Source organism: Python bivittatus, unplaced genomic scaffold (assembly GCF_059951505.1).
Source record: "Python bivittatus isolate LINGU-HERP-01145 unplaced genomic scaffold, Pbiv_v1 ctg000850_np1212, whole genome shotgun sequence".
Taxonomy (NCBI): Eukaryota; Metazoa; Chordata; class Lepidosauria; order Squamata; family Pythonidae; genus Python; species Python bivittatus.
Window position 1 is genome coordinate 15,399,440 of NW_028277112.1, and position 23,487 is coordinate 15,422,926.

At 37.6% G+C, this 23,487-nt stretch overlaps 1 long non-coding RNA gene across 1 annotated transcript; it reads right to left on the reverse strand.

The window, feature by feature from the left end:
• Window positions 1–5,344: 5,344 nt before the first annotated feature.
• On the reverse strand, window positions 5,345–22,672 carry LOC148213776 (uncharacterized). The gene is made up of 3 exons (XR_015793850.1): window positions 22,546–22,672; window positions 10,720–10,889; window positions 5,345–5,813 (listed from the first exon to the last, which is right to left on the reverse strand). It is a non-coding gene; the product is annotated as an uncharacterized LOC148213776 (long non-coding RNA).
• Window positions 22,673–23,487: the final 815 nt, after the last annotated feature.

Sequence of the window (23,487 nt, forward strand, 5' to 3'; positions counted from 1 at the left end):
TAGGACTGATGGATACACAGTTAGAAAAGAATCATGAAGATTATTTCAATATATGATTATTGTGCCAAGATTATTATATGCACAAGGATGGAAAGATTTGACACTACCCATCACGGAGGAATGGTTGGTGAAATTGATAGGAATTGCTGAAATGTTCAAACTGACTTTTTGGACTACAGAAAGGTCATTATTGACATTCATCAATGACTGGAAACCTCTTACGGATTTTTTGTGTAAAAAAGAAAATGATTTTGTGACTTATAGTTTTGATGATTAGAAAGAATAGATTACAGAAAGAAGGGAATTATGATGTAATCTTAGGGAGAGAGGTTTGATTAGAATTGTATGCATAACTGCCAAGATGAAGATCAGAACCCATTCCTTTATATTTCCTTTCATATTTTCTGTTCTTTTACTTTTTTTCTTTTTTCTACCTCTTCTTTTCTTTGTCTCTTTTTTCCTTTTTTTTTCTCTTTCACATTTACTAAATCTTTTTCTTTGAATGTATTTCTTATTATATATGTAAAATCTTTTAATAAAAACTATTTAAAAAGAAGAAGATTGGAGCAAGATGACACTCAATTAGGGGCTGCATCTTATAGCAGTGAAAATATGAAGGAGAAATTTTTACCTTCAGCTTAGTTTTTAAAATAAGGCAAATGTTCATTTAAAAAAACCCTATTAAATGAAAGCTATCAAATAATCCTACTGCACTATACTAGTTCTATAGCAGCCTTCCCCAATCATGTCCTCTTGGGGCTATCTAAATTTTCATGATACAATTCATTCTCCATCATGCTCTTTTGAGGGAGTTTGTGAGGTCAGGAGTTTCAGTCTGGTGTGGAAAAGAGGAATCCAAAATCAAATTCCATTTCCAAAGTTTACATCCTTGTCTTTGACATAAAGAAGAAAAACAGTCAATCCCATAATTCCTAAGAATTTGTTTTAGGGAACACAATTAATCATGGTTTTTCAGAGTTTAAATCCATCCATTTTATAGTTTAAATCCAATGTTGGTCCCATTCTCAGCAATTAAGGGTAAGCTTTGGCCCAAGTATTTTCAATGTCTTTAAAACAAAACTATTATTTCAAAATTGTTGCCATGACTTGCCTTTGTCTCCTGCTTAAAGATTGAAGTTATCTAGTAATATTATGATGTGGTCCCACAGCCCAGTAGCAGGCTTTCCTGTACCTTTCATTTTCAATTCTTTACACCAGGTTTCATTGTCTTGCACCTTATTTCCCTCCCCCCACCCCGCCACTATCATTTAAATTAAGGGCAGGGAGTACTCCAGATTTTATCCTAGAAAGGTCCTTTGGAACATGCAGGAGCTCATATTCAGTTAAGTTCTTGAATATTTTATATATTTATTTTTACTCTGTGGAAAACACAGCTACCAGTGTATGTTTTTTTATATGTGTGTGTATTTTTATATCTATATTGATTCCTACATCTATATCAGGTTATTTGATCTGTAGAGTAGCCTGGGGTATTATAAAGGTAACCATGGGAAAGTGCCAGTGTGTATCCACATCAAACAGTTCTTTGTGAAAACTGGTGATTAATTTTTAAGAATCTGTAATGTTGTACCTACCTACTTTCATTGGTTGGTTTAGGATACTTCAATCATGTCTCACCAATCATCTTTATATTGCTCAGTTCAATCAGTTTATTAGTCGAGACATAGGGAAAACCCCATGCTGACTTATTGATCTTTGTAATCTTGTTCCATAAAGCACACCTTTACGTTTACAAAACCTGGTACATTTACAAAACCATTATGAAAACCTACCATGAAGAAGAAATTACTCCTAAATATACATCCAAGGAGGTCCTTTGGGTTCCCAAAGTAATTTTCATTCTAACACAGGTGTTAAAACTGGCTTCAGTAGGTAGTGATTCTTGGGTGAAATCAAAGGCAGCCCTTCATAGCTTTTAATCCCCAAACTGACATCTTCTCTTCAGGAAGCTTTGATGTTCTGCGGGGTGTGAAGCCTTGATTGGGATTCATGTGGATTAGTCTCGCTGGGAAGAAAGAGTCATTCTGCATTTGTTTTCAGTGAATGACCCACTTCTGTCTTTAGACAGTGCCTTCACTGAAGCAGAGAACTGAATGTGGTGATTTATAGCTCCAAAAAAGACACAAGTCAACAAGGAAATAAGGAATTTACCATAAAAGAAAATATTCTTAACTGTGCATGTATAAAAAGAACTGATGAAAAGCAGGCTTAGCAGTTTATAACTGCAGTTGTCTGAGTTATAAAAGAAAGAGAGAAAAGAGGGAGGGGGAGCTTAGTAGGCACCGTGTGAAACAACAGAGGCTAAAGAAAGTTAGGGCCCATTAAAGGTTTTATTTATTTATTTATCATATTCATAAGCCCTTTCAATCAACTGTGGCAAATAACACAACCCCTGTATACAGTGAAACCTTGTAATGTAAAGTCCAAACAAATTAAAATTAAAAATACAAGAGGCACTGGGCCAAAATAGGGGGCAAATATCTATTAGAATAAAATGGGTTTAACTTCCTCCTAAGTTAGGGGACAGAGCCATCTAACTTCCAGGGGTAAGTTCCAAAGAGTAGAAGCTGTCACTGAGAAGGCCTGTTATCTGGCCCACACTCCACAGACATTGCTGTAGGGTAAAAACAAATGAAACTGTAACATAGAGCCTGGCTATAGATGATAGATTTGGTGGTATGTTCTGGATGAAAGCTGGAAGATGTAGATATGCATGGCAATCTGTAGGTTTCCTGTATAATGTTGTGTTTATGTATCTGTTATGCAGTTTTACATAATACACAATCCAAGCCTCGACAACACCCTTGGTAGCTAAGTTGCCAATGGATTTCAGTCTTAGAGAGTCAACAGGTATCTCTTATGTAGCTGGGAGTGCTGGTGACATAACATCTGAGTACAGAGTTTATGAAATCTGATATTGCAGCTGTGATCATTTTAATCCTTGAAATAATGAGGTGGCTTGGATTGCCTGGTTAGTGTATTTTGGGAAGTAGGTAAAAATACCTGGTAGGGGCTCCTCAGGTATCTCCATGTAGATAGGAAATTCTTTATTCAGATTGTGTAATTATTTCTGATACGTTGCTGTGGGATCTGAGGACAGACATTGGCAGAATATAGCGTTGGAGACTTGCATCTTTTGCTCCACTAAACTCACACAAAATGTACAACTCTGTAAAGACCTCAAAACATTGTGTTGTTGATTAAAGAACACTTTCAAGGCAAGAAACAAGACTCAAATAAGGAGTCAGCAATTATAATCCAAAACATCCTTGTATAGCACACAACCACAGATCAAACCCCACATCCTTAACAAAAATACCACATGGGCACCCCCAGATGGATGTAACACTGAATTGGATTTCTACGCTGAATGCTTCTGCCAACATGCTCAAGCCACAATCATCATTTAAAAAAACCTCCCCTTATTCAACAATCTCAGCAGAGCAGAATGAGATGCCATCCAAGGCTTCAAGAACAACAACATCATAATCAAACAAGCTGACAAAGGAGGGCCAGCTGCATTATGAATAAGATGGATTGTGTCAAGGAAGCTGAGAAGCAACTCTCCAATGCACTCTAGGCATTTGATGAATTGAGCTGTAATTCATGAAAATGTCTTTTAATAAAATTTCTTGGTCTGAAAAGGTCCTGATTTATAAAACGATGTTATTATCTATATCTATATCTACAAAGGTTAATGCCAAATACATTTCTTCTGGAAATAAGTATTCTCCTTTAAAAGATAAACTTGGTAGAGATAGATACTGTATAAAAGAGGAAAAAGAAGTTATTATACAGCTAGGTGATGTTTCTAATTCAGTTCCGAAAAAGTACTTCAGAGCATGCAGGAGTGTGAGCTTTTGTCTCTTTAAAGCAGCTGGGTTTTCTTTGGGCACGGCATCTGTAGAGGGCAGCCATATGATCCTAGAAGAAGGTGCAGCTGTTTTAAAAAGCGGTTGGCTGGTGCTATGGTTTGCAAAGCTATAATAAGCATACTTTGGATGTAATGTATTACTTATTAGAAAACCACAGCATGAAATGTCTCATTCCAAAAAAAAAAAAGTGGAAACAGTCAAAAGAAAATACACAAGCTAAGCAGAAGGAAAAGCAAGAAACATGATGTACATATGCTTTGTTCCCAGCGTCAGTCCCAATCAATTTCAGGAAAAAACTACTCCCTGGATTTAAAAGGTTTTCCTTTAGTGTGCTGGGACCTAGTTTGGAATTCAGTATATGTACACCATATTTCTTTGTTTTGCTCCTTCAAAAAACACAACTTGAAATGAAAATGAATTAAAATAGAATAAAAATGAAAATTTATCTTGGAAGCAAGACAAGTTATGACAATAGCCTTCCAGAAGCTAGAGAAGGTGATTTCTTTTGGAGGATATTCAGGATGTGATTCCTTTACCAGCATTATTTGTTTTTATTATGCTTATTGCTTTTTCTTATTATTGTTGTTTATTTATTTATTTATTTATTTATTAGCTGTTTTGGGGTTCCAGGGTTATAAGAGCTGTAAAGTAAATTTTTAAATAGTTTCTCTCACACACACTTGCTTGCTCTCGCTCTTTTACCATGGATGTTGTGTTACATTTGTTTTTTTCTTAGTGTGGATGCTTTTATTGTATCTTACTCTGTTGTAAACCACCTGGTGTTGAAATGATTCCATAGCATACACATTTAATAAATTATTACTGTCATTTTTGTTGCTGTAAATAAATGTTGCTAATATCTCAAAGGAAGAGACTCCCAGGGCTGCATTCTAGATTGGGAAATTGAAGGCCATGGCAACCCGTTTCTGAAGTTGATGAGACATGTTCATAAAATCACCAAGACTTGAGTTCAATTCAAGAGCATCTTTACTCTTTAGGATTCTGTATCCCCCTTGAGTTGCTCCTATTCACAATAGGCACATGCTGGTTTCAATAAAGTGAAGGAAAAAAATATGGCTTTTGCTGCTTGCCTTGAATAAGTTTCCCCCCACCCACCCACCCACCACTTTTGTGCCCTACCTGCTGTCTCTATTCTAGTCCAAGCTCCCTCCCCCAAATGGATAATCTGCTGCCAGTTTCTTGGTAGTTTTGATAATCTGGTTCTATCTTTTATACTGCCCGCTGTTTTTGTCATTTCACTTATGACACCAATCACTCTGGGGCCTAAGTCATTCAGATATACAATTGCCTGCAGCTTTCCTTTATGGAAAAAAAAGAAAGAAAGAAAATAGAGAAATAATAAAAGAAAATTTAGCTTTCCAAACCTTTATCTCTCCAAAATATTATTTAAATCACACAGCGAGCTCATTGAACAAAATAAACAATGAAATCTGTATAAAACATATGCCTAAAAAGAGAACGCAATATGGAAACAATCCTCCTGGTTACAGCAGGAGTTCAGGAGTTAAGATCTGGTGCCAACCAGCAGAAGTTTGCCAGGAAAAGTAAGGAGGTTGAGCCGGGTCTGCTGATGCCACCTGGCATTCGCAAGATTAACAGCTGCTGCCCAGAAAGAGTATCGACATCTCTTTGTCTCAAACAAGATTCTCCTGAGTGAAGCGTGACTGCTGAGCACTGAGCCAAACTATGATTCCCCATAATCAGGTGAAATAACTTTTGTTCCTTTGGAAAACCTACAGTCAATTCTCCTGGGGGAAGGAGAAAAGCAAAAAAGAACATACTGAGAAAGCACGAAGTTAACTCTGTTCTGGAGCTTCTGATTAAATGTTGCAACTGTAGAAGAATCCAGCAAATCCAGGGGAAGCCAACTTCCTTTGCTTCAGGGAGTCCATTTCTCTAAGAAATAGAGAAAAGGGTTTAGCTAGAAATCTATGTTAGGATTGAATGCTTTACTTGTGTATGTCTAAGCCTGTTTTATGTTCTCTGGTTATTTATTTTCTCTAGGTAAGCTAAGTTATTGTATATTTGATGCATCCTGGGATCTCTGTGCAGCAGTTCCTATGTTATCAGCTGTTCCATCCCATCTTATGATTTACCACAAACTTATATTCTCCTTTGTAGTTTCCTATGGGAGATTTCTTTTTAAAAGCGATGTGTGATTATAGTAGCACTGTATCAAAATCAAATCATTTATTTATGGTTTTGGACTAATAAAATATGCTATAAGTTTATTTCTTCCAACACTGATTGCTTTTCATGAGACTACCTGAACTTAATAACAAATGTTTATACATTTACTTTTCCTTTAAAAAAGTACTGTATATTGTTTTTAATTATCCATATTGAGATTGACCTAATTCCCAATGAAGGGAGAGGCTGATTTGCCTAATCACATGCCTCAACACTTCAAAACTAGGAGATGGCTATAGAATTTATTTCCTTTTTATCTTTTTTTTTTCCTTTTGTTTGCCAGCAGAGTGCATAGGCAATGCAGTCCCTCTCTCACACATACCAGGTTTAGTTGGGAGGATAGCAGGTCAAGGCGTCCACCTGGAAGATACATGGTCACAATGAGAACTACCAAGCCAGGACACCAAGGCAACAGGTGGAGCTAATGGGTGTAAACCCTGGGAGAAGAGTTTAGAAACCTCCAACCTTTTACCCCAAAAGTTAAGACCTGTTGCTACAAGTGCTAAGGATCCAATCACATGAAGCTGTAATTAGGAGAAGTCAGAAGTAAAGGAAGTAAGATCCTCAGAGGTGTTAAGGTCAACAGCATTAGAGGTTGAAGGAAATAGTACTGAAGTTCTTGCTAGACATCCCAATTCTGGAGTTAAGGTTTAAGTATTGCCTGTGATCCGAGAGTGGGGTTAGGGTTAGAATGGAAGGAAAAAAATAGTTTGGAATAGGTAGAAAATTAGTTCAGAAACATAAAAAAGACCTCTGGTTTGGATGTGAGAGGCAGAAAACAGAGAAAGGGAAATAAAAAATGAAGGGCATTGGGAGCCAGCAGATCAAGGAGGCCCCCCTCTGCTATCAGAAAGACAGTTTGTCAGTAACCAATATACAAAAGGGAAAAGGATGTGGCTGTTCTTTCTGCAGCACTTTGCACATTCTGTGCTGCTATTGAGGGGGAGGGGAGCAAGACAAAGGATTAAAGAGATCAGCTGGCAGCCCAGCCAATGGGAAAGGGGGGCTAGAAGTCCAGTGAATCAGCTGGGAGGGAACTGAGGTTGGAACAGACAGGAAGAATGCCACTCAGTCTGGGGCAAATGAGAGAGGGTGGATGGATGGCTAGGGTCCTGGGAGATTTATTCATTGAGTTCTGTTCTTAGCTCCTGTGTTGTTCTGTTCATGGGTCCATGTGCTGTTTCCTAATGATACAAGTAAAAGCTGTTCACAACTAGAGGTGGGCTATTATTCCTCACTGGATGCCCCAGAAGGGAAGGAAATTGACTCTTCTGGTGGAAGATTTGCCAGCAGACTGGTTAAAAGTGACTGAGATAGAAGCTGATGGGATCCTGCTGGGAAATCCAGTGAGGAATCAGCTCCTCAAACTCAGGACCAGCTTCTTTGTTACAGTGAGGGCTACAGTAATAGGTAATAGAAGACTTATTCACAGAAAGTTGCAGCTGAGACTCAGTAAATATGGACAGGGTTGATATAGCTTGTTATGTCATAAAATGGCTTGTTTGACTTTTATTAAGTCATGGTTAAAACAGGCCATGGTTTAGCATAATGCATGAACCCAATCATGAAGTTTAAATAAGCTTTCCCCAATTTGGTGACTTCCAGTTGAGAGAACAGTTCCCCAGTTATCCAAATGGGTTAAATTATGGCTTACATTATGTTGCATATTCACAAAGCATATTATAATTCTTTTTGTTGAACTTTATAAAAAGAAGCTCCTGAAATATACCTCTTACCTTCCATCTTATAAATGAATAATATAGGATATAAAGTATACATTTACCAAGGTCTTGGCTGACATTTCTGAGGCCCAGTATATAAAATACAGAGTAATGTTTGAACCTAGAAAAAGAATTGGCCTCTTAAACTCTCAATTTATATGTACTTTATAGTATTCCCTTTTTAGAAACCAATCATGTTTTGTCTCTTAGAGCTGCTTTTGATATATGTGGTAGTTCATCTTATATCACAAGGAACTAAGGTTTTGTGGTGAGACCTTAGGCCACAAGTATAGCTCAGTTGCTATGAGATTATGAACTAGTTAGGTGTAAAAACTTCATTGTATATTACTTGGGTTTCTGATATACTTATATAGTTACATGAATGTGTATTTGTATCTTTATCTATAGCTAGCTATAGCTATAATAATAGCTTAGAAGTATTAGAATGGATCTCATTGATCTTCTGGTTCAAGAGTAGCCAATGTGGCGGTCGCTAGTTGTTTTGGGCTGTAGGTCTCACAACCCCTTTCATTGGCATTCATGGTTGGGGCTCATGAAAGCTGAAGTCCAAAACATGTTGCAGACATCAAGTTGCCTATTCCTGATCTAATACAACTTGGTTCCAATAGAGGAAATCCCCTGAAAAGTGGCCACCAACTTCCACTTAAAATTTTCCAGTGAAAGAGAATTCACTACCTTCTGGGACAGTCTGTTCTACTACTGAACAAGAAGTTCTTTTTAATGTTCAGTCTCCAATAGAAAAATCCTATGTATGTGTTCCCAGAGATAAAACCCTTTATTTTTAGTGGGACTTGGCCAGTGGTGTGCTGGTAAATATTTAAAAACTGTCTCTGCCGGCTCCTTTGTTGCCATGCTGCTAGCCATGGAAGAGCTGATTAGCGTGCTAGGCATTGGGGCTCTGGTCTGCTCTCAACTGGCTAGCAAAATTCTTGAAAATTTACCAATCAGCTCTCATGAATTGGTGCAAGCTGGCTCCAACACACCACTGGACTTGGCAGTAAATGGCAAGCCACCCTCAACTTCAGAATTCTGTCATAGTCTAAATACATCAAGAAGGAACCAGATCGGAGACTGCCAATGGATTGGATTACAGTTTATTATTAATGTTATTTTTATAATTTGGACCCATTGGTCTCCAATGCCAGGGCAGCAGGGTAAAGAATTCACTTGGTTTAAATCTCATCCAGAAATGGGCTTTCAGATATAGACATTTGCTAGTTGGTTTGTTTGTTTTTTCAAAAAAGATTTAAAATATTCAAATTATGTTTTATTATTTTTGGTGCTTTCTTTTTATTTATTCTGAGACAGACTGTTAGGCTCAGTCTTTCCTTTTAAAGCAACATGAAATGTGGTCCTTGAACCTGTTTGGAGGTTCTAGCAGGGGAGCATAGTTATCATATACTCTTGACTGGAGATCAGTACCCTCCTTTCATCTGGGATGGTTGTCTTCTTCCACTGAGCACACAGCTTTGCAAGGGATGCATATGGAGCAGTGAGGGAGAAAGGGAACACCTGCTTAGTCACCAGATCAGCTGAATCAACCCTGATGGCAAATGGGGTGACTGATGTTGCAGCCAGATCTCACTTCCACCACCCTCCATTCAGATGTGACACTTAGCTTTGTTTTTAGAACTCTGTTGGATATAGTGTGTTCCTAGGTCTCTCAGGAATGCTTTTCCTTAAATACCATGTGTTTTTTTCCCCTCAAAACATTTGATTCATGTTTATCTTGTCCATATTTTTGGGGGTTTCCAGTGCCATTGCTAGTGAAGTTAAAAATTCTTCTTTTTGCAAATGGCTTTACAAGTTACAGCAGCATATTCAATGTGCTTATTTTATTGTACGCATATAACATTTTAATAAGTGATGAAAGATCTTTACCATGTATTACAGATACTCAGATTTTTTTTTTAAATTAGTTGGATCTATTCACACTTATTTTGGCAATCAATTGTATGAAACATGTTTTAAAAGGCCATTTTGATTCAAAGGAAAATTTTAGTCATGAAGAACCAAAGTCAGTATGATGGTACAAGAAGTATTTTCCAAAGCCAACTAGTAGATAAGCAAATCTACTCTGCTTCATGAAATCAGAACTGAGGAAGTAAAGTAAATATACACACAGACAATACCACAGTAGCAGCTTTTAGGGAACATTAACTGACTTCTAAATTCAAAAGTTTTTAAAAATCTATGTAATTAACCTATTGGTTTATTACCAGTACATTTTGTGTGCTTCTGTGTGTTTTAATGAATTCCCTTTTGATAGCTCAGAAGTAAAGCACATGTGGGCCCTTCAAAGGATATTGGATTCCAACTCTCATTAGCCATTGCAAGCTTAACCAATAGGATGGGATGAAGAGATTTATAATACAACAATATCTTTATGGCTTAAGAATGCCTCTTTCTTCTTTAGCCACTCAGCGGATGTTCACCATATCAGTTTTGATCATCTTAAACATTTGTTTGGATGATCTGGGGGCAGAAATAAAAATCTTTGTTCTTTTAACATCTACACTTGGTAGGAACTGAAAATTGTGGAATAAAAGTATAATACTGAATGTTAGAAGCAGGAACTAAGCAAAAAACCACAACTACAACTACTGTTTTGCATTTCAGTTAAGAATTAAGGAGAGAATGTGCACCCACAGGCATGATACCACGTATTTGTGACCGTTACTGATTATGTGGTTTTTATCCCCTAAAAGACCTCCAATACTGTAGAAAATTGTGTATACAATTCATTTATCCACATTTTTAAAAATCCACAACATTACTAGCATATCAAACCATTAACTCACCTACCACGACTAACACCATAGTAAATGAACCTTCTCTTCCAAAATCCAGCATTTTTTCAGTAAGGTTACCTGAAAGTCAGCATGGTTACCCAGAAGATCTAGTCAGACTTGCATTGGGCTGAAATTAAATGAAGTTCATAGTCCTTGTCAACACTGTTAAATGTGAGCCAGCAGAGTGGTGCAGCTGCTAAAATGACAAACATTATCTTGGGGTACGTTAACAGGAGCATAAAGTCCAGCTAGAAGAAAGTAAGAAAGTCAAGAAATATAATACCAGACAATAAATAATTGCCATAGCCTAGGTTTTTCATATGCTCTGTGCTGGCCTCCTGAACTATAAATTAATACAGAAACTTTACAGAGGATGGTATGGGCACTAATGAGAAAGAGCAGATCCTAATGGAGGACTGGCTCATTTGAAAGGCCCTAAATCACCTTTGTACCCAGGATTTTTCTGAGGCTAAAATATGAGCACTAAAACAAGTACAACAGTGGAAAAAAATAAAACTTGGTGAATGGACGCAAGTTGTAGAATTCAAAAAACAGAGCAATCCTGCTGAATACAGGGAGTCCCCGGGTTAAGAATGCCTGGGTTACAGACGACCCATAGTTAAGAATGGAGCCTATTGTAGCAAAATTCAAGTTAATACACAATGATTCGAGTTAAATACACAGTGGTTTGAGTTAATTACACAATACTACTTATACAATAGTACTGTTCCAGCTTACATATAAATTTGACTTAAGGACGGACCTTTGGAACATAACTCATTCTTAAACTGGGAACTACTGGTAGTCAGAAAGTTCCTGCAAATCCACAGCAGAGTGGGGTGAAGAAGAAGTAGTGTGTGCAGTTCTCCCTACATTTTCAATTGTCCCTTCTCAATGGTAGTGGTGGTGAGGATTTAATGCTGATCAACTCAATAGCTGGTCTTAGTATGGTGAAGGCTCATTGGGAATTGTATCCTTTGGGTATTCAGGCTTGCCTCTTCAGCTGCACTGTATCTTTTTCTGAGTCTTTTCTTGGAGACTTATGGAAAGTATGAGTGAGAATTTGAAACTGGAGTTACTCCTTCAAGGTTGGGGGAATCTTAAAAATCCATCAAATGCTCATGGAACATTCTCCCAACAGGTTTAAGTTCTCCCCATATTTTGTCATCCAGAAGCATCATAGAGGTCCCAGAAAAATAAAGTGCATTCCATTTTTGTCAATATAACAGCAGGTGGACAAAATAGTAAGCAAAACATATTCATTCCTCTTTACTTTAAAATAACCAAAAGTAAGTGATTATATAGATATAGATATATAGAGATAGATATAGATATAGATATAAATATAGATATAAAGCTTTTGGAATAAAATTTGATAACTCTATATGCTTTGTTAGTTCTGCTCCTTGTTACAGGCCATGTGTTGGAGGAATAAAATTGGATTCCTATTTGTAAGCCTTGCTGTTTTGTAGCAAAAGGAAATGTGGACATTCCCTTAAGATAGAAGTGGCAATGTCACTCACGATAAGTCTATTGTGGAAAAGAAAAGAGGATAATTTTCTCCTATAATAGGATCCTTCACATAACCATACTGCTGATTTTTTAATAAAATGCACTGCATCATTCTTATTAATGTAAGATCACTTTCCACAAAGAGGGAGATCCAGATCATGACTGAATAATCAGGAGGTGATGAGAAGACAACAATTGGTGTGTGTTTGTTGTGAATAAAACTATCCCATGGGCTTTTAAAGCATCATCTGCAGATGTGGCACTTCAGTCAATCAGATGCATGACTGCCTCATGTCAACCGCACTCTCTGGACTCTGTCTTTTTGCTCTTATAAAATTCCTGTCAGTTGTTTTGCATAAATAATTCAGATAAATGGCTTTGGTCATTGTGAGCTACCAATTATGACAATGTCAGCATTCACCATCACTCATTACTCTGGTGTCAGCTCTTCTATTACTCATCCCCAGATTCCAGACTTAAAAATCCCATTACTCAATTTTAGCTCAAGGTCTAAAACATATTTTCCACTTTGATTGTCAACCGTGACAAAAAGAAATCAGAAAAAGAAAAAAAATGCTAGGCTAGTTTTATTTTAGGTGTTCAGATACAAGGCTCAACAGTAGAGTTAAGTAAAAGCTGAAAACCTTTGTTTCTGGTATTTATAAATATAAGGATTCATAAGGTGCTTTTATTGAGAAGAACTGAAGGAGGATATCAACATACTTCAACAACTTGATCTCAACCTGTGTTCATAGTAGGTGCTCCTCTCTGTGAACAAGAATCTGAGAAGTGAGATCCATGACATCAGTACTGGGCAAAACTGGCAGATGCTTTAAGATGATGGGCAAAGCAAATTTGGGGCTAGGCAAATAATCATGGTCTGCCACCCTCCTAGCTTCACTACATGCACGGTGGCTGTGCAACTTTTTTCTAGCTGCACTCTAAAAAGTATCAGGGGCCATGATAAAGAAGTAGGCAGGATTTATTTTATTGAATGTAAACTAAATTAAAATTAAATGGAATATATTTAATATTGGTACTTCCCATGCACTTAATAATTTTTCATTCTATCACATTAATTCAATGGCAACTTTTGAAGAGGCCCTGGAGGTTACACTTAGTCTTCTGCAGCTATACGTGGCCTTGAAGCCCTGAGCTAAGCAATCTGAGATGGCTAAGAGAAAAGCATTCTTTGAGGTTTCCAAAGCAGGAGCAGCAGTTGTGCAACAGGACCCTCCTATGTCCTTGCAAATGCAAGTAAATAGGGGAAACAGTGTTGTGATATGAATTGCTACTGTTCTTCCTTCTGAAAGAAATCTGGGCTTCTTAGCGAAATCTGCTCTTTCATTATTATTGGCATTATTTTTAATGACACTGGTGGTGGTTCCATGTTTTATTGGGAAGTCTATTCATCTGCCCCCCTCCTAAAAAAGACAAAGGTAAAGTGGGGTGGTTGACAACTAGAGAAGGTACTAAGGAACAACCTCATCAGTGGGTCTTCGGGTAAATAGTTTGTTGAGCAGAGTACAGGTGCCTTCTGTGTTTTGAAACTGGGCATCCCTACATGAAAGCACCTACAAGATCTTCTCAGAACTCCAACTCTTAGTAGCAGCTGCAAAGTAATGCTGATGAGATAGAGCCCAGAGCTCTGTTTGAGCAGAGTGGGTAGACATATAAGTCCTTAAGGCACAGCTTCCCTTCTGTAAGGAGATGTTTGTCTTTCAATTTAAGTTATAATCATTATTTCTCCATTTGCATCCATACATTTTGTTTCGGAAAGGCATATTTTGTGCACATTTCAGATCTCTTTTTTACTGATGTGTGAGTGGCCATCCTACACAAAAAGCCCCTTGTTCTGATATTTGGCCAGGAGATGTCTTTTTCCTGTTCCTTTATTCTAATGAAACATACCACACATGGTAGTCTTATTCCCCAGTATTTATACTGGGGAAATGGCCAATTTTTTGCATCTCAGTGGAAATACTTCTGCAACACATTCCCATGTCTACCTTAAGATGAGGCTGCCAAAAAAAAGATGAGTAAGAATAACTGTTTAATTTGCTGCTGAAGTAGGATAAGATGTAGTGGGTCAGAACTGCAGCCAATCATTCTTAGGCTGAATGAAAGAAAGCCAGCTGTCCTGGGAAGCTGTGGGAGATTTTTCACTGGAGGCTTGTAAGGGCCAGTTCATCCATTTTAACGGATGGCCTTTACAGCTTGCCACAAGACAAATTGTATATATGGCGTAGTTGCTTCCTGACTAATCCACCAATGTAGAATAATCTTTACCATTCCTATTCAGCCTAAGAGAGAAATAGAAAAAGTTCTGTGATACTGTAGGTTTGATAGCGGTGTTGAAACAAAACTATACATTGTTAGGGTGCAAATTATAAATCTATTCTGTCATTGTTCTTGTTGTTCAGGTGCTTCCTATTCTTCATGAAGTAACAGTGCTTTTCAAATTTGGCAACGTTAAGATGTGTGGACTTCAACTCCCAGAATTTCCCAGCAGCACATTCAGGGCAAAATTAAATGCTGGCTGAAAAACACTGAACTAACTGGTATCATTTCACCATGATTGTCTATCAGTAATTGCTACTTTGAGTTCTTGTCAGCTTATGCTTTCGTTAGTAATTATAATACCCAGCCACAACATTTTGGGTCAGCTTCTTTTCTGCCAACATCAGTTTTTTCCAATGACTCTTGCCTATGCATCGTATATCCAAAATATCTAAGCTTTAACTTTCTTGTTAGTGTTACCTGTCAGAAGTCTGGTTGTAGTTCATTTAGTACTGAATTATTGCTCTGTCCAAGGTATTCTCTACAATTTTCTCCAGTGCTACAGTTATTAAATTGCAAATAAATATATTCTTCATTTGACATTTTAGATAGTCTAGCTTTAATTGCTATAGGTTATAATTGGGAAAACATATCTTTGTTGTTTCAGTGATGTCTCTGCACTTTAATATTTTGTCTAGCTCTTTCTTTCTCCCAAGTGGCAGTCATCTCTTTTTTATGGCTAGAGTCCCAGGTTTGTGACTTTTTAAGCTTAGGAAGATAATGTCTGTTAGCACTTCAATTTCTTTTCCACCAGTTTGTATTAGGTTTTTTTTGCTTGTTAATGTAATTGTGGTCTTTTTAGTATTGAACAGCAGACTGGCTCTGTGCTCTCTTCTTTTATCTTTAAGAAGAGATTCCATAAGTTTTTCTCACTTCTAGTCATCAGCATATCTGAAGTTGTTGATGTTTGTCCCAGCAATATTAGTTCTGATTTCTATTCCTTCTAGCATTTCTCAATTTCTAATTTCTGCATATAAATTGAATAAATAAAGTGATGGTATACAACCTTGGTGAACTTCTTTCCCAACTTTGAACCATGTAGTTTCTCCATATTCCATTCTAACAACTGCTTCCTGGTCATCATGTAAATTCTTGAACAAGAAGATAGGAGGTTGATTCTTGAACAAGAAGATAGGAGGGTTATGATTTATTGAGATATACCGTCAAACATCTTTGTGTGATCAATAGAGCAAAAATACATATATTTTTGGAGCTTTCTTGCCTTTTCCATTATCCTTTCAATGTTAGCAGCATTTGCTTGTTTGTTAAATTTATATCCCATCTTTCATTCAGGAGCTTAAGGTAGCATAAATGGCACTCATTCCTGCTGTTCCTCCCCATACTAAGGTTTCCTTACCTCTTCTGCATCGAGCTTATACTTCTGGCATTTCTCACTCTGGGTATAGTTGAAGTCTGGATTACAAATTCTCAAGCAGTATCTTGCAAGAATACATTCACTGAAAAAGGACATTGGTGAGGAAGGTATTATTCCTACAGCGGCTCTCTCTTTTCCCTTCAAATGGTTTAAACTGCAACTCTCATCCTTTCCAACCATCATGACCAGCTGGTGAGCATGATGGGACCTTTAGAGTGTGCTTCAGTAATACAGAGCATAAGCATTCAGAAATTATACTGCGCTGATGTTGTTCTCCTTTCCATGAACACTATAACTTTGACATATGATAAACTTTTTGAAACTATAGGATGGAAGGAAAACAAGGACCAGAAGTGATGATGACACTTTTGGGCAGCATCCAAGTACGTTACAACCCTGCACAGTTTTCCTAGCACATTAACTGAACTGCAGAATTATAGAACTGACAGTGAATTTGTTCAACTTCCTGCTCTGTGCAGAATCTTCAGTTCAAGGTCTTACTGGAACCCTGGCTGAAACTTTTTTTGCAAAGAAGAACCCACTACAAACTGGTGGAAACAGTTTGTGGCACTATCAAGTAATTTTTATGACTGGATGATTTCAAAGACAAGTAGCCTACGTGCCAAAGTCAGCTAGTATTTTGAGATACAAATTTGCTTTTCTATGGTTGAGGTCGTATCCTCATGTTCTGCTAAAAACATGGTATGAACATGCCCAGTAAGTCTTTTTAAATGACATGTCCTCCTCATGTTGCCTTTGTCTCATTTCTACCCCACAACTGTAACTGTTTAAGTTATCTTTAGCTGTTCCAGTTTTAAACTACTGTTGTCCCTTTTTTCCTGACATAATGTTGACCATAGATACAATCTAACACACTTCATCTAAGGCAGTGTTGTCCAAACTTGGCCACTTTAAGATGAGTTCTGTCCTTGTCCCCATGGCTGGCTGGGGAATTCTGGGAGTTGAAGTCCATTCATCTTAAAGTGGCCAAGTTTGGACAACACTGATCTAAGGTGTGGTTGCTGAAGTGGTCAGGGGTGGGGTCTGCCTGGCTCCTATGGCCTACTGTTACAGGCACAACCCATCTCCTAAGGTCACTGAGAACTGCTCTTGCTGGACATTTTGGCTTTTGTGCAGGAGGTGCTATACAGCTGGCTCCTGTGGAGGCATCTGCCCACCTAATGGAAAGCCAGTGCTTTCCAAAGGCTTGTCAGGTTTTATGAAGGCTCCTTATAAAAAACATTTTGTCACTCTTTTGAAAGTGCTAGAAAGTGTTTTTTTAAAAAATGGAGTTAAGTTAAACTAGGAAAGAGAGCCAAGTTCTACAATCTAAGTGTTGTTAGTTCTGTTACCATTGGGTGCATTATAGGTTTTATGCTGCTTCTGCCAGCAAGGGGTTTGTGCAGCCACACTTTCAATTGTCTTTATTACTTTGGTGAGATACATCTGGGTGTTATTGGCAACAAGGACAGAACTGGATTTGCTGTCAGTACTGCCATTCCCTTGTATCCCTCAAATCACTGGGATGTTTTGAGATACCGATTTAGCACTCTACTGTAGTACTAGCCCCATGTTCAGAATTAGCTCAGCTGATAAGCCATAGATTGTACCTGTGACCTGCTAGTCAGATAACTTGACATGTGGCAAAATATGCTATTTATGAATATCCACCTGCAGTTGCCCAGTCCCAGTCCACTTCACATTAGGGAGCATGATTAAGGATTGCTTTCCCACCAGCAAGCGATGCATCTTGTTTCCTCTCCCACTTCCCTTAATTTGTTCTGCATTAAAATGGTAAGGATAGCAGCCATCAGTCTCCTCATTATTATAGCAGGATATGGTTGGGCAATCAGGACAGCAGGTTTCAGGCTGGCACACTTTCTGCTGGCTCAAGATGGCCATTTGGCAGGGCCCTGAATATTGGAGTATGAAGAATTCTCTGCATTTGAGCAATTGCAACAAGTCTTCCAGTATGAAATCTGGATCTGAGATTGAAAAGAAGACCAGTAGCTATCTCAAAAAATAATCAACAGTGCAGTCTGCTCTTCTTTCACAAAAGAGACAAGCCTGGTCTCTTCTCATAAAACGTACATGAGAAAAAGAAGCAGAACTTTCCTTCCCTAATTTACCTATATATTGAGATCTCATTTAAAAGCAGACCAAAATGCCTATGCTGTTAGTTTAAGCTCTTTTAAATAAATCTCACTAATCAGAACTCAGGGAGTTTTGTTGTTGGGATGAATTGGCCTCAGTCCAAATGGCTCCCAGAAGTCTGATATCCAGCATGATAGGAAAGGCAACAACTGGGTTTTCTAACAGTTCCTCTCTCTCTCTCTCTCTCTCTCTCTCTTTGCCTTTCAAAGGTCAGCAATGAGAATCATATTACAAATCTCTTTTCTGAGTAGCTCGCTTCTAATAATGTATCTCTGCCTGCTTAAAATGTTAGGTAGAATGGACCTGATTAGCTTTAATAACCCTTATTATAGGTAGTATATAGAGGGGTATTTTTGTTACCGAAGCATCTAGGCGTAATAGAGCAGATATGCTATCTATTGCTTTGTGCCTGGGATAGGAGAGGGGGAAGACTGAAGTCTGAATGAGTCATTGACCTTTGTTCTCCAGCCTGAATTGCAATTCTGCAGCTATTAAATGATACTTTGCGGACCACTCAGTCAGTGCTGGTCAATAAGCCATTAGTGCCATCGCTGCTAGTGTGTCACACTCAGGCCTGAACAGTGTGATTAGTTCTATTATCAAGACCTTCTTAGCCCCCTTGTCCAGGCTCATTCTGTGTTTCTGAAAGATTTATTTTTATACTCTATTCATTCAAGGAAATTGCAGGGCCTTAATGATGGTTTATATTTAGCAGGCCAGCAAATTTACCAGAGACTGAGAGTTCAAATTGTGCCTCCAATGGGAAGCCATCTAGAGTTCTGTATTTGTAAGCCTGGAACTGGGGATCTGTGGCCTTCCAAACATTACTGAATTATAACTACAACTCCCAGCACTCCCTTTCAGCACGGACAATGATGAGGGATGCTGAGAATTGTGGTTTATCAAAATCTGGCAGTCCACCAATTTCATACCCTTATTCTAAGTTATAGATAAGGGATTTAAAAGTTTTTAGAAGTCAGCTCTGCATTAGTGCACTTGGGTGTATGCAGGTATGTCAGTCCTATGAGGTAGACCAGATCAGGAAACTGAATCCTCAAGAGGACTAGAACTATACTTTATCAAGATAGGCTAAGAATATAATCTTGCAATCTGTCTGTATTTTCCCTTCCCTTCCTCTTATACCCCATGGAGTCCAGGAAGAGTATAGTATAAGTAGTATAATAATCCTTTTGGTGTTCCCTCATGCATGAATGATTCACAATTCTGGGGATATAGCTAAGCAGAACATATGCATGCTTAAGCAGCAATGATCAATCTGAAATCATATTAACAATCCTGTGGACTTCAGCTCAAAATGTTGCAAGGAGTCCAAATTAAAGAATCCCCACCAAATGTCTATATAACTATGAATACAGTGCATTGAGCAATAGGAAGATTGTCACAGGGAAATCACTCAGAATGTTATTCCACTATCAAAGTATTCTTACTGTTAGAAGATTAGCCCTGCAATCTGATTTAGGCGTCTTTTGGATTACTCTATTATGTTCTATATGAGGCATTGAAAAGTGTTATCAACTTCAGCCATCTCAGAATGCCGTGGTAAGGCTATTGGCTATGACTACTTAAAGCAGTGTTGTCCCCATGCTGGCTGGGGAATTCTGGGAGTTGAAGTCCACTCATCTTAAAGTGGCCAAGTTTGGACAACACTGACTTAAAGGATCATGTAATTGTCTTGTTCCAACAGTTTCATTGGCTACACTTTGTTTTCTGACACAGTTCAAAGCTGGGTATGACCTCTAAAATTCTACCCAACACTGTTGGAATATTTGCCCAGGTGAGCCTGTCTAGGAGAGAGGTTCTTCTCTGTCCTGGTCCTTTACCAGATTCATAGGAAAAGATCTTTATAGTGGTTGCTCCTGGATTATGGAACTCTCTTCTAAAAGATGGTTAGGCATCTTAGTAACCCTGCTTGTTGACCAAGGTATTTTTATTTTTTTTAATTATGTAAATACTTCTTTAAAAATTAAACTAGAGACAGTACAATGAACATTTATTGAAAACCATTGGCCTGTAGTTTGCATTATATATAAATTAAATTGCTGTATAACTGTTGTATAAAAAACTATAAGCTTTCAACAAACAACCTACTCTACTGTATTTTTTTTAAAAAAAACCTATTTGGTGAAAAAACATTGTACACTAAACTATGTAAAGGGGAAAAAAAGACCTTCCCCTGGAAACAAAAACACAGCAAAAAGGAAAAAACCACAATCCTAATAAAACAACCAAACAAAACTATAAAATCCACACACATAAAACAACTAAATTATATCTGGTGCTAAATATAAAAGAAAGCATTAAAAAATCAGGCTATTGAAATGATACAGCTCTTCAGTTTCATCTCAATTCAGTTCCTGAATAAAGAATTAAACCTAGACTTGCTTTTTCCTTTGGTACAAGGCTAATTCGAGGAAATGTTTAATCTGAATAAACAAAGTAGGTTCTAATAAATGTGGTGCTATATACTGATCTCTTTTAAACATGTTTTTAACGTTTTTGTTCTAATTCCTGTACTTTGTATTTTATTATTGTTAAACTTGAGTATTTTTAATGGAAAGGTGGAATATAAATTTAATAAAATGTTGAGCCCATTAAGCATTCCGAGAATCTTGAAAAGTATCTGTAGACTTCTTGATTAGTGAACGCAGTTTTATTGTTGGCTGGCTTCATTCATTCATTTATTGCCCCCATTTGGGAGAGGAATTGTGTATCAACAACCATACTGTCTAAGGCTCCTTCTCCAACCTGGCACCTTCCAGATGTGGAATGGCAATTCCCAGAATTCCCACCTAGCATGGCTTAATTTCTTGCATCTAGAGGGGGCAAGATAAGAGAAGGATAGCCTACATGGATCAGTGATTTTATATTTAGAACAAAGTCCTGAACAAAGAGATGATGTTGATGGTGATGATGATTAAAATTTATATGCCAATCAACTCCTAGCAATTATCTGATACAACCCTGTTTTAAATAGATGGCTTGTTTTATCCCTTATCATGTTACAGGGCAAAAGCCTCCTGTTCAAAATCACTTCAGCCAGTACCTCAGTAGCTGGCCTTAGACAAACCACTGTCTCACTGCCTTCTGATTTATAAATATGACCCACCCCACAATACTGCTTGGCAATAAAATGACCCTTTCTTCAGATTCTCCATGAAGAAGAATGTGTCTTTGAGCAATGCCATCTATGACATGCATAGAGCATGAAGATCAAATAACTATGTCCAAAAAAACAATTACATTGTCCTTCTTTTTTACTTTACTTGAAAACTTTATTCCAGTTTTTATGAACTCTGGAGCATCCACTTCATTCAAAGAGATTCTGAACAAAGCCAGAATGAATCAGTCATCCTTCTATGGGAACAATACAATGAAAGCTCTTTTCTTGAAGACTGCAGCCTTCCTTTATGAAATCAAGATAACTTTCAACAAAGCAGAAGATGAATGAACTGGAAAAATCCTGAAGATGCCTTCTCAGAATATACCCGTTTATGAAGATGTGCAACTTTTGCTCACTATAGAGATAGTCAAACTAGAGTAGTTTGGTCACATGTTTCGGAATGTAAACAAATTTCACTTATAGTTGATAAACCTTTAGGGAATATTTAGAAAAGATTCCATTAAAAGCTCTTATTTAACCATGGGGACTTATTTCATGATGGGTTAGGTCTAACAGCACTGAACTTGCCGTCAAATCTTTTATTCCAGATATAACCAGATGTTTTCAACCAATTCCTCCTAACACTTTATAGGGTTTTATTGAAGCTTCCTTGACTTGCAGGAAATCCTTGTTATACTTCAAAATTCATATTGAGGCATTACTTGAACCAAATAAAGGCTGATTGCTTCTTTAAGGCAATGATCAGCAAGCAGAAACACAGACTTTAGACCTGTGATGTGAGCAAATGATGGACTAGAAAAAAATTATTAGCTTTGCGAGGTTGAGGGAAGTAGTAGAAGGAGAAGAAAGTGGATTCCACAGAGGAATAGAATCAAAGACAGCAGGAATGTCCCTTGAAGAGCTGTGAGTTATCACTAGAGACAAATTGAGATGACCAACATTTGTCAATGCACTTACCAGAGGTGGAACCCATCTTGGAGGTACTTAGCTAAGTTACATAACTTGATTGGCTTAACTGAAAATCTACAAACTGGTTGCAAACATTTAAGTTTTAACTTTACCAGGCAAGTTGTCTAACAACCCAGGTGAAAAAATATGTACCTGGAGAAAAATGTGCCTCATGTTTAAGTCAAGTCTGCATCAGGTTACAGTCTCAGCTAGAGTGTTTGGAAGATCTGCAGACACATATATTGGCTCCTATTGTAGTGTTCTGCTGTAATCCATTCCCTGATCTTAGCCAGATTTTAAGTAATACCTGTTTAGAAAAGCATGCCAGTCCTGATTTTGGAACTAATTAGAGAGAGGAGGCCAAGAGCCATCAAGAAATAAAAATATAACACAAGACAGAAAGGGCTCAATTTTGGAAAGTTTGTAACAATACCTCTCTGGCTTTGGCAACTTTCTTCAGTAATTTTCAGGATGGCACTCATCAGTTAGAGAGGTATTCAGTTACAGCAAAAATTCTCCCAAATGTTGCTTGGAGGAAGAAACAAGCAAATTATTGTTGGTCCCACCTATTGGAGATAAAGTAAAAATTGTTTCCATTCTTGGGTGAAACAGAAGAAAGCTCATCCCTCTGATGTACATTCCAGAGTGCTAAAGAACTATAGTCCTTAATGGCTTTCCAATACTTGGGAAATTTTGTGAGAACTGAAGTTCAACATACGTGGAGAGCTTCACACTGAGAAGAGGAAAATAGCAAAATCTATTTTTAATATTATTTGGAATGTTTCTAAGCAATGTTCACCAAATTCTAGGTACTGGTAAATCTACCACTTTAAAATTATATTCATGTCTAAAAGCAAAAGGAATAGGAATGATAGATCAGCAGCAAAGAAGGAATTTGTTTATATTCATAAGGAAAATCAATCAAATAAGGCAATCTAAGTTAACGCTCAGCCACAGATTTTTGTTGCAATCTTTTTCCTTGGTTTTGAGCTGTAAAAAAGGAATGTGTGTGCTGTTTCTCTTTGTTTCTACATGTTCAAAGATTCTTAAACCTTAAATGCTTTCAGCCAGGAACATGATAGGGAACACTTCTACTTTTTCACTTCTTCATTCTGTTAGTAAGCGGAAAAAGACCTGTTTTATGTTCCTCACACACCAGCAAATAGCTGGATTTGCTATTTTCTCCCCGCATCAGGAAATGGCTGTAACAAGCACTGCTTTGGTATAGTTGTTCAAGAAAGTGAAGGTGGTCTGCAACACATAACAACAAAAGGCGGCATGCCAGGGAGAAATTGGGAATACTTGAGATCTGGCAGATCCAGCATTTCTTGATCCCCAGATGCTCATCTGGCATAGTTATTTTCCATCCTTTTGA